The sequence below is a fragment of the Armigeres subalbatus genome, chromosome 2 (assembly GCF_024139115.2).
Source record: "Armigeres subalbatus isolate Guangzhou_Male chromosome 2, GZ_Asu_2, whole genome shotgun sequence".
Taxonomy (NCBI): Eukaryota; Metazoa; Arthropoda; class Insecta; order Diptera; family Culicidae; genus Armigeres; species Armigeres subalbatus.
In genome coordinates this window covers 75,255,356-75,271,763 of record NC_085140.1, presented here as the reverse complement: position 1 = coordinate 75,271,763, position 16,408 = coordinate 75,255,356, and the positions used below count along the sequence as shown (strand labels likewise).

At 39.0% G+C, this 16,408-nt stretch overlaps 1 protein-coding gene across 4 annotated transcripts in view; it reads right to left on the bottom strand.

The window, feature by feature from the left end:
• LOC134209155 (protein FAM133A) overlaps positions 1-16,408 on the bottom strand; it is a 302,610-nt gene that overhangs the window by 86,581 nt on the left and 199,621 nt on the right. The window lies entirely within an intron of this gene.

Genomic DNA, 16,408 nt, shown 5'->3' with positions numbered 1-16,408 from the left:
TACTTTAAAGCAATGTGCCACTTGGTTTACGATGAACTGAAGCCTCTAGTAGTAGAAATGCAAAAATATACGTTCTTCCATACTAATTTCCATACAAACTTCAAACGCGATGCGGAAAGCGATGAAGCAACCAATCGATCCCAAATTCTGCACAGTTGTTCAGGACCCAGAACGGCTTCGGAAAACCATTGATTTGAAAAAATGACCATGATGCCCCACTCTAGTGTAGATATAATGTGCACTCATAACGATTAATGAAGGGGCGGGGCTAATGGAATTACTTCATTAAATATAAGAAAGTCGCTTTCCGGCGCGCGCGAGCCTCCCTGTGATCGAATACGGCATGCCAGTCTGCGAGAGCTGCGCTAAAACCCACCACCTCAAACTTCAACGGGTGAAAAACAAATTCCTGAGGATGATCCTTAACACCCCTCCCAGGACATGAACATCCGAGATCCACTAGGCCGGGATAAAAATCTTACATGAATGTATTGGTGACTAAGAAGTGCTTAAATGGAGGTGGGGGGCTTGAAAAGCCAGATAAATTGCTTACGTAATTAGTGTACGGCCCCTAAAACAAATCAAAACACGTTACATTTTTTAGCGAAGAGTCCTAGTTGGAAAACGCATTATAAGTGATTTTTTTTTGTTTAGCGCTTTTTTTCAAGCAAAAATCTAAAAACCAAATATACAAGAAAGGCAAAGCATTTTTCACGCTAATCACGCCATAATCTAACACATGAAATTCAAAATAATTATTATCAATGGGAGAAAGAATATCTTTGTCGTCTTTTTTAACGAATTATAACTGAAAATCCTTCCTCCACTCGAAACTTACTATCTGTTCGTAGAAAAACCGTTCTCAAATTGACATTTCATTTTTTATGGCTCAAATTCATCTGGGGGGTTAGTATGTAGCAAATATAGCCACTACATGGGAAATAATAAGTAGAGCTCTCGTTAATAAACAGAAAAACATATAATTTGTTGGTATCAATATAGTTGCCACTGCCTTATAAATGGGTAAACCGATCTTTGCGGAATCCCGATCTAAATGGCTCACGCGCCGGAAAGCAGCTATCTTGATTCAATAAATTAATCCCGCAAATTTGAATGGATGGAATCACTAACAGGAACCAAGTTTCCACGCCAAACGCCGATGCCATCAGAACATTTTCGCAATTAAACCTTTCTTTTCAAAAAATGCTGGTCCTGAGACAAACCAATTTGCTTTTCCCAATGCGCCTTTCCAAACACTAACTGACACCACAATTAGTAATAAATTTTCAGTATCGCCACTGGCAGCACGGGATCACAACAGTGCTATTTTTGTAGTCAACCCTTTCTTCATATAAAATGCTGGTTCAATTGATTGGTTTAATCACCGTTACTCAATATGGGGTTGATTTATTGATATTTTTCGGTGAACAATAACTACGCCATTTGTTTTCCTGCGTGACGTTTCGGTCTACTACTATGTCTCGACCATCTTCAGACGCATTTCGATCACCGCAGGAATTTCCACCTCGTTGTCTGCTGGGCGATCACGTACCACTTGCTGGTTCATTGAGCTTGAATGATCTGCAGCAACACACCGAGGACCACCAATGCGATGGATTTCCGTTGAAAATGTTACCAGCGCCTCTGTGATGCTGTGTCCGCTTCGCTGCGATCGCTCTGATGCGTTCACTCTGCACGAAATCTTGTTAAAACTGAGGATTATATCCAAACTCGCAAGTGATAGATTTTTGATGTCTGTGCAGGTGATGCATGTGCGTGATTATTTCATTTCATTTATTTAGTTAACATCTAAACAGATAACACTGAATCAACAATTTGACGCCACAATACACGGTTCGAGGCCGCATCTCTCCATCCTCGGATACGCCCCACGCTCGCCAAGTCGTTCTGCACCTGGTCTGCCCATCTCGCTCGCTGCGCTCCACGCCGTCTCGTACCTGCCGGATCGGAAGCGAACACCATCTTTGCAGGGTTGCTGTCCGGCATTCTTGCAACATGTCCTGCTCATCGTACCCTTCCGGCTTTAGCTACCTTCTGGATACTGGGTTCGCCGTAGAGTTGGGCGAGCTCGTGGTTCATTCTTCGCCGCCACACACCGTCTTCTTGCACACCGCCAAAGATGGTCCTAAGCACCCGTCTCTCGAATACTCCGAGTGCTTGCAAGTCCTCCTCGAGCATTGTCCATGTTTCGTGTCCGTAGAGGATTATTTGGTTTACCTATTTCTAAACTATTTTTATCAATGGTCGATAACAAATAGTTAAAAATCCGTATTTTCATATAAATAGAAGTGTTGACTCATCCTTGATCGATTGGTCCAAAAAAATTGAAAATCCATCGAGAAACGGCTGAGATATTAAAGTTTAAAGTCTATCATATTTTCGTGACGGTCCCCGATTTTCGCAATCGTAAAGTGTACCCCAATATAGAAAAGACAGACGTAGTCCTACGTCAAAATAGCAGGCAGTTTCAATATTACGAAATTTGTATTACATTGCAATTGCAAGGTCACTAGGATTTTTTTTGGAATATTTTTTTTTAAACTGTGATTTTGACAATTTTTTGGCAAGCAATTCCAGAATCAAAGCCATGTTTTATTACTGACATGATTTTTTCGAATGTTCTCAAGATTTACTGGGGAATTAACTTCTGACATTTTTGGTAAATATCTTAAATAACTCTTTGGAAAATCTCTCCTGGATTAAAAAAAAACTTGAATTACTTTCAGAAATTCCTATAGAAACTCTCGAAAATTATTTCTGGTACTCCTTCGAATACTATCGGAAATTCTATTCTCTTAGAAATTTTTCCAGTAATTACTCCGGAATTTCCAGCAAAAATTCCTTCAACAATTCTTGGACAAAATTTTCCTCTTGGGATTTTCCCAGAAAATCCCCTGGGAATTACTTCGCAGATAAATCCAGAAATTCCTTTGGAAATTCAAGCAAGGTAATCTAAGAAACTTTCGATAATTTCTTCGTTGATTCCTTTACGAGTTCTTTTGGGAATTTCTTCAGGAATTCATTTGCAAATTTCTTGAATTCGTTTAAAATTTCATTAAAAATTTCTTCGGGAACACCTAAAGAAAATCTTTCGGATGTCCCTTCAGGAATTGTGGAAATTGTTTTTAGGAATACATTCAAAAATTACTTTAGAAAAAATTCTTCCGAAATTTCAATAAGAAATTCTTTAGAAATCCTAATGGGAATTTAAACGGGATATGTTTTAGGAAATCCTTCAGAAATTCTTTGGCGAACTCTTCTAACAAATTGTGCCAGGAATTCTTTTTGTCATTCCTTCGGAAAATTCTCTGGAAAGGCCTGTGTAACTTTCTCCGGAAATTCCTTGGATAATTCCTCCGAGAAATCCTGCGGAAATCATTTTAGTAAAATTATACGAAATTTCTTCCAAAATTTCCGCAGGAATTATTCCAGAAGTTTATTTGGAAGAAAAAAAAATTATTAAAGAATAAAATAGGAAACACTAAAAAATTTTTTTCGAAGAGTGTCTAATGGAAATTTTCAGATGAATTTCAGAAAGAACCCTCAAAGTAATTTCCGAATAAATTTATGAAGTGATTTCCGAAAATAATCTTTAAGGAATATCTAATTGAATTTATGGAGGAATGTCCGACGGGATTCCTGGATGAAGTTTTGAAGCAAATCTGAAGGATTTCCAAGAATTTCTTCATAGAGGGATCTCTTAAGGAGTTACTGGAAGCATTTCTTTAATAAATTCCTGAAATAATTGATGAAGCAATTTCTTAAAAAAGTTCGAAGCAACTGCTAAACCAATTTCCGCGGGAATTTCTGAAGCAATTTCCAAAAAAAAAAATCCAAAGTAATTCTCCTTTCGGGAGGTTTCCCTGCTACAATAATTTTCCGCAGGAATTCCGACCAAATATTTAGAAGTAATCTCTTGAGGAATTTCCGAAGGAATTCTCAAGATGAAAGTATTCTTTAAGGATTTTCATATTGGAATTTTTGAAGGAATTCCATAGGGAAAATCTGAATATTTTTTGAATTTCCGAAGGAATATCTTGATGCTTTCCAAAAGAATTTCTAGCTAGGTGAACCGAGCTAGGGGCGAAAACCTCGTTAATAAAGACAATAATACACTCAACCACTTATTGAGGAGACGTAAACCGAATGTGACGTAAACAAATTTTTTGGTAAAATTTCTAGTATTTCACTTAATTTATTGATTGTTGGATACTTTTAAACAAGGATGTTATCGATCATTTAGTAATCTGCGTTCGATCATTTGGTAGTTTGTCAATAACTCATTCCAGGAGCTGAATTTCGAAATGTGTTGTATGGTGAACTTGTAGTGCGAAGGTTTATCTATAACTATTCCTTATGGTTCGATATCTGAATTTTACTAGTAACGGAGTTAAGGCGCTAGCTGCAGTGACCTATACTAAATGATCACAAAATTTCAATCATTTAGTATAAGCTACTGCTACTAGCGCTATAGCTCCGTTATAAGTGAAATTCAAAAAACGAACTGTTAGACAGAGTTGTAGAAAAACCTTCGTTCGCACAAGAAATTCACCATACAACACATTTTAAAATTAGGTCTCTGGAATGTGTCATTGACAAATTACTAAATGATAAAATGCAGATTACTAAATGATCGATAACATCCTTGCTTTTAAATACATTCACTTGCGTCTTACATGAGGTATTGTAGGATCTCTCCAAATCCAGGCATATGAGATGTTATGAGATCTCCAAATTGTCCTGGAGTTTGAATCAAATGGTCTAACGAATCAACCAAGGCTTCCACAATGTGCCCAGCCGCGGTATCATCAAAATCATGCCTTCCGAATATTTGTATTTTACTTGCGTCTCAAATCCAGGTATATGAGATGTTTTAAGGTCTCCAACTTGTCCTGGAGTTTGAATCTAATGGTATAATGAATCAACCGAGTGAAAGAAAAATACTCGGAGGATAAAATTGGGTTGATACCGCGGCTTGGGACATCATGAAAGCCTTGGTTGATTCGGCAGACCATTTGATACAAATTCCAGGATAATTTGGAGATCTTAGAACAACTCATATGCCTACATTTGAGACGCGTTACCACGGCTGGGGACATCATGGAAGCCTTGGTTGATTCGGCAGACCATTTGATTCAAACTCCAGGACAATTTGGAGATCTTACTACATCTCATATGTCTGGATTTGAGACGCAAGTGAAAGAAAAATACTCAGAGGACATAATTGGGTTGATACCGCAGCTTGGGACATCATGAAGGCCTTGATTGATTCGGCAGAACATTTGATTCAAACTCCAGAACAATTTGGAGATCTTACAATATCTCATATGCCTGGATTTGAAACGCAAGTGAAAGACAAATACTCGAAGAACATATGTGAGATGAAACCACGGCTGAGGAGTCTAGGGAATTGTTGGATGACCTAGAAAGAAACGGCTGGTTAAGGCATATTGAGTTTGGTTTAATAGATCATATAGGGCATAAATCATTTTTAAAAAGAGAAAACAGCCCTTCGGTTACGCGGGTAGACCTCAAGACCTATACTCCAGAAAATTCTTGGATGACCTGGAACGGAATTTGGTTTAATATATCAAATAGAGATAACAGCTCTTTCGTTACGCTTGAAGACCTTGGGTCCTCGGTTACGCGTGCTGAGGGTGGCTGGGTTCGATTCCCGGTGCCGGTCTAGGCAATTTTCGGATTGGAAATTGTCTCGACTTCCCTGGGCATAAAAGTATCATCGTGTTAGCCCAGGACTGCCCAACGTACGGCCCGCGGGCCGGATGCGGCCCTTGGCTCCATTTTTTGTGGCCCGGAAAAAAATACTTCATAACCGGCCCGAAAGCTTTTCTATCTGGCATGGGAAGCTCCTTCTCATTATTTACCAATACATACTGGTGGTTATTACTGATTAAAAAATAAAATCTGGGCAAGCACGTAGCCGAACAATGCAGCACAGGCCAGTTTTGCTGTTAATAAAATTTCGGCATTACGGATGAAACCTTTCCAGGACGGAGAGCTTGTTAGGGAATCCATATCGGCTGTCGGCCTCAGTAGCATCAGTTCGTCTCAAAGCACGATGAAGAGTAACAGTTCTCACAAAAGACTTGAAAATTACGTTGCGTAAAAAGCCACCTGCTTCTGATTCTACCTGCAATCGATGAAAATACTTAATGTAAAAAACAAGGTACATATAGCTGTCTTCATAAGGGGAATTTTTAATCATCTTCATATTTATCACAGAGGAATTAGCAGTCTTGATACCAATGAAGGAAACGACTCCCGGCATCGTCCTGGGGAAAGCTATTAAGACCTGTATGAAGGAGCATGAACCTTTGAAAACTTAAGGCCTAACAACTAATGGAGCTCCGGCAATGACAGGAAAGAACACTGGCGTTGTGACACTTGGAAATTAAAGCAATTTGTTTATTATTGTTTTTTAATCAATTGTTAATCATTTTTGCATTTTTCACCAAAAAGGATCTATGTACAAAAGCGATCAATAATCGTGATGTAGTTATTAAGAAAATCAACTTTAACAATGCGAAGAAACTCAACCACCACTAATTCAGAACTATGTGGACGGAAATTGAAGCTGAATAGGGAGATTTGTTGTGTTAGATCGTTGGCTAAACCATGATACCTTGCTTAAGAGCGAAGAAAAACACATTATTTTTACTAGACAAAGCAAAACGAATGCCCTAGCTGCATGATCCTGATGTTACTAAATATCTCAATGACTCGAACATTAAGATGCAAGTTAGGAATCAATACGTTGAACTTGTATTATCCAACAAGCAAACTATTGAAACAAAATTGAAACAAATTGGCACAATCGATTGTCGAAAACTAATACTAATCTACCTTAATCCGGTATATAACAGTTCCTGCAAATCTGTTGAATGTGCTGGTAAACTCGAAGCCTTTCGATAGTACTTCTCAAGCCTCTTCGCTAATTTCTGAGAACACTCTTCTTCAACATCGTAACATGCAAATGCACATGGAATGTTTCAAATGGAGATAATTGACCTCAAATGCAACAACGAGCTCATATCTAAATTTCATAAAGACAGTTCTCTTGTAAGATATTTTCTCTCTCCAGAAGTACATATCTGTGTGAACAACTCTTATCAAGAATGAAAGCAGTAAAAAGTAATTGCTGATCTTCATTATCTGCTTGCGAAATTCGATCACCGATTGTGAAATCAATATGCGTCGAGTATTGGAAAGAAGTCAACAGTTCCATGTCCTGTTACTTAAAAAGAAAAAGAAAATAAGCACACACGAAAAAAGATTGCTTAAACGCAGTTATATTGTGAATATTTCCTGGCCCGCCAGCAAGTGGTCAATTTAAAAATTGGCCCGTGGCTTGAAAAGGTTGGGCAGGCCGCCTCATGATATACGAATGTAGAAACGGTAACTTGACTTAGAACCCTCGCAGTTAATAACTGTGGAAGTGTTTAATGAACACTAAGCTGCGAGGTGGCAATGTCCTAGTGGGGGATGTAATGCCAATGAAGAAGAAAAAGAAGAAAATGAAGAAGAAGGGTATATTTTTACGAAAAAAATGGATAAATTCATGGAATAATGTAATTGGAATATTGTTTCAATTTTTTTTACTACAGAAGCGACAAAACATATGGGTTTTTGGGAAAATAACCTAAAATAAGTCAAATAATCGATAATGTTGACGTTAGTGTTATTACACAATAATAAATGTTGATGCGAGAGGCCAATTCAACGTGTCATGTTCCGTAATGCAACATTTTGGACCCGTTCGAAGCTCATGTTTCGAATCTAGCGCCGTGAGTATTTTTCGATCTGCCGCAACTTGGCACGGAGTTTGATTACCAGCATCTTTTCATAACATGTGATTTGTTGAGGTAATTGCACAAGATTTTCTCGCTCACGTCCTGTTCCTTTGACTATATTTTCGAATCCACTGTAAATGTCGCAATGAGTCTCTCGCAGTGTAAAAAACTCATGCTGCAGCTGTCTTACACAAAATTTTGTTATAGTCAAGCAACAAAGCGAAATGTTATCAATCTTTGAAAGTGATGCAATTTGATTCCGTACACCCTACACCCAGTAGTTCATTGCAATATTCCTTCAGGAATTCTTCCGAAGAAAGTCTTTTATAAATATCTCCAGAAATTCCTTTAGTAAAACATAACAAATTTCCGAACGATTTTTAAGATATTCCCGAAAGAATACCCAAAGGAAGTTCCGAAGGAATTTCAAAATTAATCTCTGAAGGTCTGAAAGAATTTTTAGTTGCTAAAAAATCTGGAGGAATGGAAACCAAAGGGATTCCTATAAGAATTTTCGAAAGAATTCCTGGAGATCTAAAAAAAATCCTGATGGAAATCTCGAAGGTATTCCAAAAATGTCTTCCTAGAGTTTGCGAAAGGATTTTTCGAGATAGTTTTCCAAAATCTATTCCAAATAGATTGCTAAATCAATTTCCAAAGAAACTCCTACACGAATTTCCAAAGGCATTCCTGAAGGTATTCTTAAAACAATTTCCGTAAGTATTACCGAAGGAACTTCAGAAGGATTACTCCTTTTGTAGGATGAAAATTCGTAAAAGAATTTCCGAATGCATTTCGATATTTCTTATAATTCTTTCCTTGAATTTTCGAGGAATTCCTGACGGAATCTTCCAATTTATTTTCGGAATTAAAATTTATTTTTGGAATTACCTTTCAAAATTTCCTTAAAAACTCCTTTAAAAAATCTTTCGGAATTTCTTGAGGTAATTGCACAAGATTTTTTGCTTCCAGAATTTATTTAAAACTTTTCTTCGGAAATATATCTACGGTAAAAGTTTCAGGAAAACCTGCCAAAATTGATACGAAAATTATTTTAAGCTTTTAGTGGAATGTATTTACTTGTCATAAGACGAGTTTGTACTGTTCCATTTAATTCCACCACTTTATTGTACCTTTGACCGATACGTATTTAGACCTCAGCAATAAGGCCTTCTACAGTGTCTCGTACTTGACTCGACTTGAGTCGGGGAATTAAATGGTACAAGCTTGTCTTATGACAAGTGAACACATTTCACTAAAAGCTCAAAAAAAAATTTCTTTTCAGATATAATTAAATTTCAGGGAAATTTTAGATTTGATTAACTTAACTCCGCCAGTGATGATATTAATAGCGATTGTTAGTCAACCAACGCCAGCGTTAAGTACGAAAAGCTAAATAGGGAAGCTAAATCTAATATGGTAGTCCCATCCTTTCGGATTTACTGTCTCCGAACATAAACATCCGTTACAGCAACCGAAGAAGGAAAACGACGAACTAATCAATTGAGAGTGACCTTCAGCGTTGAAAATCCGAGATAAAAAAAACAATTCATTATTATTAATTAACCTAAATTGACCCTTTCGCCAGTTAAAAGAAGAGCAACAATTTGTTGTTTCTTCTTGAAATTTTATTCGATATCTCCTGAGAAGTTTTTCTCAATTTCCTCGGAAAATCAACCGGTAAAAATAGATTAAAGTTAGAAAGTGTAAAACGCTAGTTCGAAGAGAAGAAATCATTATGGACTCAGGAATACAGATGCATCCTAGGGTGCAAAATTGTCAAAATAAACTAAGTACATATGTAGAACGTTCCTGTAATAACGCATTTTCATCTCAGGATCGATCGCAAAACAAATAACACTAAGACAATTATTAAGCTCTTTCAGTGGAATATCTTCACCTGTCGAAAGACGAGTTTTTAGTACGAATCAACGTGGGAAATTAAAATTTAATTCCATTTAATGGAATAGTACTAAACTCGTCTTATGACAGGTGAACACTATTCTATTTGCTCACATGTATTCACTGAATCCATTTAAAGTATGTTCAGTGTTCCATGCCCATGCTTATGAATCGCTCGTCTGGTTTGAGATGCAGTGGAATGGGACTGGTTATCAATTCGGCCATCAAGATTAGCAAAATGTGTTACCGTCCCACATTTCCAGCTGAACTATCCATGCAGGTCTCTCAATAAAAGAAACTTCAAGTCCATTGTGAAGAAACGGCAACTTGTTGTGCACATCCGAAACCCTTCTCACATGCCACGGATGGCTTTATCATGGAAAAGTGTATCCCTAATGGAGCCACCTGGTGCGATGCTTCGGAACGGCATTCTCCAAATTGTAAAGAACCGTTGTTTACGCGTGTTTTGTTTCCCCGAGTCGCTCTCTCTCGCACCGTTTGCAACACATTCTGGTTCTCGAACCGGGTGTTGGATACTTGTCAGGGATGGATAAAGGCAGAAGTGCTTCCATTCTCTCACAACAACCGCTTCACTCACTCACATTCAAGGATCGGTCTGGCAGACGGAATCCTTCATTCCGGTTCACAACATATTGAAGTGTCCCATTCAAACGACCATGTGACGGTGCTGAACTGGCTGGGGAATTCTGCCCACCCACATTCCTATTGTCATCGTTTGCGGAACTTGATGGGGGTGACAGATTTTCCCCACAACAAAGGAAAATACATTCCGACGCAATGGACGAACGAACGAACGAATCAACGGCGTCAGCTCCAAGCTCACTCTCCTGGTGGAGATCACACAATTGCTTTTTCAACAATGTCCCTCTTGGAGTTTCAGTCGGAACAAGGATCCGGCCACCTCCTTCCACCCATATCTGCTTGGATACGGTGTGAAATATGTGTGACAAAATGTGGCACAGACAGGGAGGGGACGAAAACAAACACACATTCCAAAGGGGGGGATCAACATCAGCCATGTGTAGGTTCAGATACGGGTGATTTTTTGAGCTTCGATGGTTAACCGCAATCGTGATTTGCTTCGCTGGTTAGATGCGAACCTCTCCCATAAAAACGGATGGGAATAGCCTTGGACGTCGCCGCTAGTAAGAGAGATGAAAATGTCCACAATGGCATATTTGTCTCAACTGACGGGAAGTCGTCGCGCGGCGATGGCTGTGTCACAGCAGACGAGCTTGCCCTAAGGATGGCAGACGGCGATGATGATGATGCTGGCGATGGGAGGGACATTGCGTGATGTTTGTCTCCAAATAGGGGACCAGATTGTTTGGAGCTTGGCGACTAACCGACAACGATGTGTGTGCGTGAGAATGGGGAAGGGGAATTGTTGATGGGGTACGTGATTTTATGGTCAAATGGTAGGTTTTTAATTGGATGGAACTTAAATTGCTGTGATTTGTGAACAAGTGGAACACATGAGCTTTTGTAGTATCGCATTTTGGAATTTTTATTTTTAATTAAGGTTTAAAATTTGAAGTTTGTTGGATTTTTTGTTTGTAAAGGGTAAATTGACCATATTATTAATATGTTATGAGGTTTATTTATTTATTTATGCTTTTCAAATGTAAGAAAAGCTTAGAGGTGCTTGTTGGCCTTGTGTCACTGCTTCTGCCTTATAAGCAGGAGATTAAGGGTTTGATCCCTGGCCCTTTCTAATTTCCTATTAGATAATTTCATTAATCATATAACTCAATCTCTTTGCAAATCAAATTCTCATTGCTAGCAAGTATGATTCTAAATATAGAATTGTTATAAAAAGCTGCCTGTTACTTAGTAGCAGTAAATAAAATGTAAAAATAGATTGGTATTCATTTGTACCCGCATACTAATGCTATATACGGTCGCTACGCTCGTGCAGGCCTCATACAAGTAAGAATGTGTGAGGTTGATGTGCGGGTAGCGATGGTGTGGTAGACGTGTGCGTGGTATTAGAATCCAATAGCATTCAAATTCTAATTGTAAAAAAATGAATCCCATTAGAATTCACTTTAATACTTTCTCATTACTCTAGTACTTCTAATTCTCATTCATATATTCCTATCCCATAGATCGCATCACTTACCAAAGTGAATCCAGATAATATATCCCTTCATACTAACACAATATCCTATCCTAAGACTATCGTGGAGATGCAGAGGTATACTCGGTCTCTAGTAGCAACGAGAGTTGAACTAATAATCCTTCCTTCCCTTGATGACCGTTAGGACGTGGCCGGCGCCGTAATTGACTTAGTAAAATGCATTGAATTTCCGAAATTTGCACATTGAGAATGATAGCTAAACCAAAGCTCCATTCAATTGGTTCCCTGTGCAATTTCGCAAGTTCTAGTCAATCACGGAGTAGCAACTACGAATTGTACGGTTATCCTGCTCATGCTCATGCTCATGCTCATGCTTTTCAAATGTAAGAAAAGCTTACAAAATTGTTAGATTCTTATACAATATTTGTATAAGAATCTAGCAATTTCGCATATGCCCAGTTCTTTTACAGGTTTTGGTAGATTCTTATACAAAATTGTTGGAAAATCTAACAACCGCCGGTATATTTGAGTAGGGATACTGCTCCTGGACTTCATCTCATTGCTCCGATATTCATCTCACGAAAAACAAAACAATTAAAAGGTATTTGATTTGTTTGTTATTTTTGTGATTTTTTTCAGCAGTGAGCACGTATGTTAGCAAAAAGAAGCGGCAAAATTGCTGTCGTATTTCTTTGTTTCGCAATGAGATGAATATATGTTCAGTGAGATGGAAAACGGAGCAGTCTCCTTACTTTCTGTTGGTTCTATTTGTTCCGCTCTGGGTAATGCATTCGGGTTAGTGTTTCATTCAGGGTAATGGGTTCGTGTCGTAGAGTTCTCGGAAACGTTACCGATGGAACTTCAAACATGTTTGGGGGTAACGGGTGGCAGCTAAAAAATTGGAATGAAAAGTGTGCGGTGCACAACGTCACAAATGGGAATGGGGAACGGACTCTTCCTTCTGGGGGTGCAGTCAAAATTTACTACTGGCTTACACTCAACAGGCCAGAGAACAACAAGTAAGTAATCCATGTGCAAGGCGAATTGACATCCACAAAAGATTACCGCAAGGGTCTTATAGTGGATCGTCTTGCTGGGACACAATGTTGTCTCTTGTTGAGGCTTCTGCAGCGGGAATCTTGACTGAGGAAAGCAACAGATTGCTCGTGTGCAGTCGAAACGGTGTCCACATTAGATCACCACTGGTGAGGTCTAATGTGGATCGTATCGAAGGGACAATTTTTGACTGTTTGCTTCCTCGACGATGCTCCGATGAGCGGCAGAACGTGTGGTCTGTATGGTAGCGGATCAGCAGTAGCGATCGGCTCTATACACCCAACCAGCGGATGGCAGATTTTAATAGAATTCTGCATAAGAACCTTACAGAAGCTGTATAATAATTTGGCATATACAATTTCGGAAGATTTTAATACAGCAGTTGTATTGAAGTCTCACAGATTTGTATTATTTTAATACAATATCTGTATGAATAGCTTACAGATTTGTATATGTCAAGATTTTATACAATAATTGTCAGATTTGTTCTTTGGGTGTAGCAGCGGCGCCGCGGAAACTAGATCATGATGGTGCTTCTGGTAGTAGAATAAAATTCCAGTTTCGCTTTTCCTCTCGATGTTTATTCCTTGACAGTCAAATACAAATCCAAACTAAATTTACACGTTCGGAACCGAACTTTCTCCCCGCTCTGATATGTGGATCTGCAGGTGCGAGAGCTTCATCATTTTCATCAATTGGAAGAGGTGCCAGTCTAGAGGCTGAGCGACGGTATACCCCGGTAGATGTTTTTACGCCTACCACCCGTATTACCGAATCATTGCCAGGATACACCTTCAAAATATTACCCAATTTCCAAGACTGCGGGGAAAGATTGTCTTCCTTCATTAGGACAATAAGCCCGGAACTACATTTGGAGATCCCTTAACACGTTAAACTGCTTTCTAGCTACGAAAGCTTAGCTGCCACTCACGACGAATCGCTTGAACGCGTAGGAAAAATGTTTGGTGCTATTAAGCAAAACATTTCAAACGTCGCCAACAACAGCAAAAACAGTGCTACGGAAATAATTCAGCACTCACCTGTACGACTGTGGAAAAGGCCGCCAATTCGGCAGCAGCTGCAGCTGTAAAAGCAATAACTAATACAGCAACAACAACAACAACGGAAGCAGAACACTCAACAGACTTGCTGCCGGACCTTATGAATGCAGTCAAGAGCGACTTGGTAACTCTAACCAAGTCAGCTGTGACTGCGGCAATAACTGAAATTACATCAGCAGTAGCAAAACGAAGCACAATTGGAGACTTCCCTCATTTAATTTCTTTGAGTGAGCAACTTTTAGAGGAGGTCAGGTCAGTTTCTGCTGCTATTTCCAATATTGACTGCAGTACTGATAAAATCTCAACGCTCGCAAACAAGATTTTGGCAGAGGAATCCCAAGACAAAAACTCCACCCAAATTAATTTAGTTGGGGCTCACAATCCACAATCTCCACTCAACATCAACGTAAAACAGCACCAACCAAACCCATCTCCTGCCAGGCAGAAAATTTCGCGTGATGCCATTGCAGAGCTTTTCGCTGAGCGACGCGCAAAAATGGCGCAAGTCAAGGGAAGTTGTGTTAGACATTGCAATGAAGCTGGTTGGAAATGCTTTCCAGGAAATGCCAGGTAAAAAATGTAGCTGGAGTCCAGACTGGAAAAAACTGGAAGAATAGCAGCATTAAATTTCCAGAAACACCCTCACCAATAATCCGTTGACTGAAAAGGCGACTATCAGTAAAAGACATCATAAACAAAAAGCTCCACCAATAAGAAGCAAAAACAACGTTACAACTTCCTACAACAGCAAAAACAACAACAAAAACAACAAATCTACAGACAAACAGCTGCTCGTAATGGCAAAGCATCAATTTTCCGGACCACCAGCATCTACAGACCACCCAATTGCAGCTCTCTCTGCTCAAAATCGTTCATTAATTTCAAAAAAGGTGAAACGATAAACTCGGCCAAAAAAACAAAACCCACACCTCCACCAATCCACAACCAACAGAGTGAACCAAATATCGGAAATCTGCAAAGCCTTCAGCAACAGCACCAGCAACAACAACAGCATTTACTACAACAACAAGAACAAAATCATCAATAACACCAAATACATCAGAAACAACAACAACAGGAAACACAACTACCGAATCCTGACAGCCAATTTGAGTTAGATCCGATGAGACCACCCATCGTCCGTCTGACTCAGCAATCCACCGAAGGAGACGGCCGTTTCCTTAAAGCCAGACTACGTGACCCGAGGATTATGAAGGTTGTCCGGTTGTTTTTGGCATACATGAAGGACCAGTCTGCTAATGTATGCGTCGAGGGAATGACTCCAACGAGCATCAGGATGCTCCTTGCATCTGAAGGACTGCCGACGGCACCAGAACATCTACATCAAATATTCAGCCAAGTACATCAGGAATACGGAATTGGGCCAGCTGAAGCTGCAGCTGATCTACAGTCATATCGACAATACCTGTCCAGCGAGCGGACACATCGCCTGCAACAACTACGGGAGAGCACAACGAGGTACCACTCTCCTTCCCCCGGAAATTTTCGCAAGTAAGGACGCCTTTTTTCGGCTGAAGAAGTAGCACTATCTTATCGACCAACGGGGTAAATATTTTAACAACCAACGTGCTTCCAACAAGTTCTTCATCAAAACAGAATGCGACTGAAGTTTTGATTTACTGTCAAAATTTCAATCGCATGAAAAGCCCAGCTAAAATGAAGGAAATTCATAATACCATCTTAGAATCTAAAAAAAAAGTCTGGCGGTGGAGTTCTAATCGCAATCTCTAGCAATTTTGATTCAGAAATAATAACTACCAAAAAATATAAGAACTTTGAGCATGTTTGGGTGAAATCTAACATTGCAGGAGAAACCCATGTTTTCACCTCTGTGTATTTTCCACCGGAACACCATCTTATGAAAGCTTTTTAAAAACTGCAGAAGAAATTTTATCGGGACTTCCACCTGAAGTCAAAGTACATATTTACGGAGACTTTAACCAACTAACCGTTGACTTTATTCCGGATTCAGAGAACGAACAAATTCTACTTCCAGTCGCTGGGGAAAATGAAACACTTATGTTTATATTTGACAGAACTGCTAGCCTAGGACTTAACCAAATAAATCACATTAAAAATCCTTGACCTTGATCTCCTACTAAGGACTGTTCAGTTTATAAAGAGGACACTTTGTATTATCGATGTTTTTTAAACCATCAATCTTTTTCGAAATCTGTTTTCTTTTCGTTGAATATATTATCTAACCTTCTAGAAATGAAATCCAATTATCAACGAAACAATTCTAACTCAGAAATTTGGGATATTCATAATAATCTCAATTTATTGGATTTTCAACAGCTCCAACCGTTTATATTCCGTTTTCGGGCTGCCACAGACTCTACTGTTTCTAGATATCGACAAATCATTGACAGTGTGTTTCTTTCCGTTCTTCTTGATGCTTTTGTTGACATGCCGATTTTCAATTTTCTTACAAA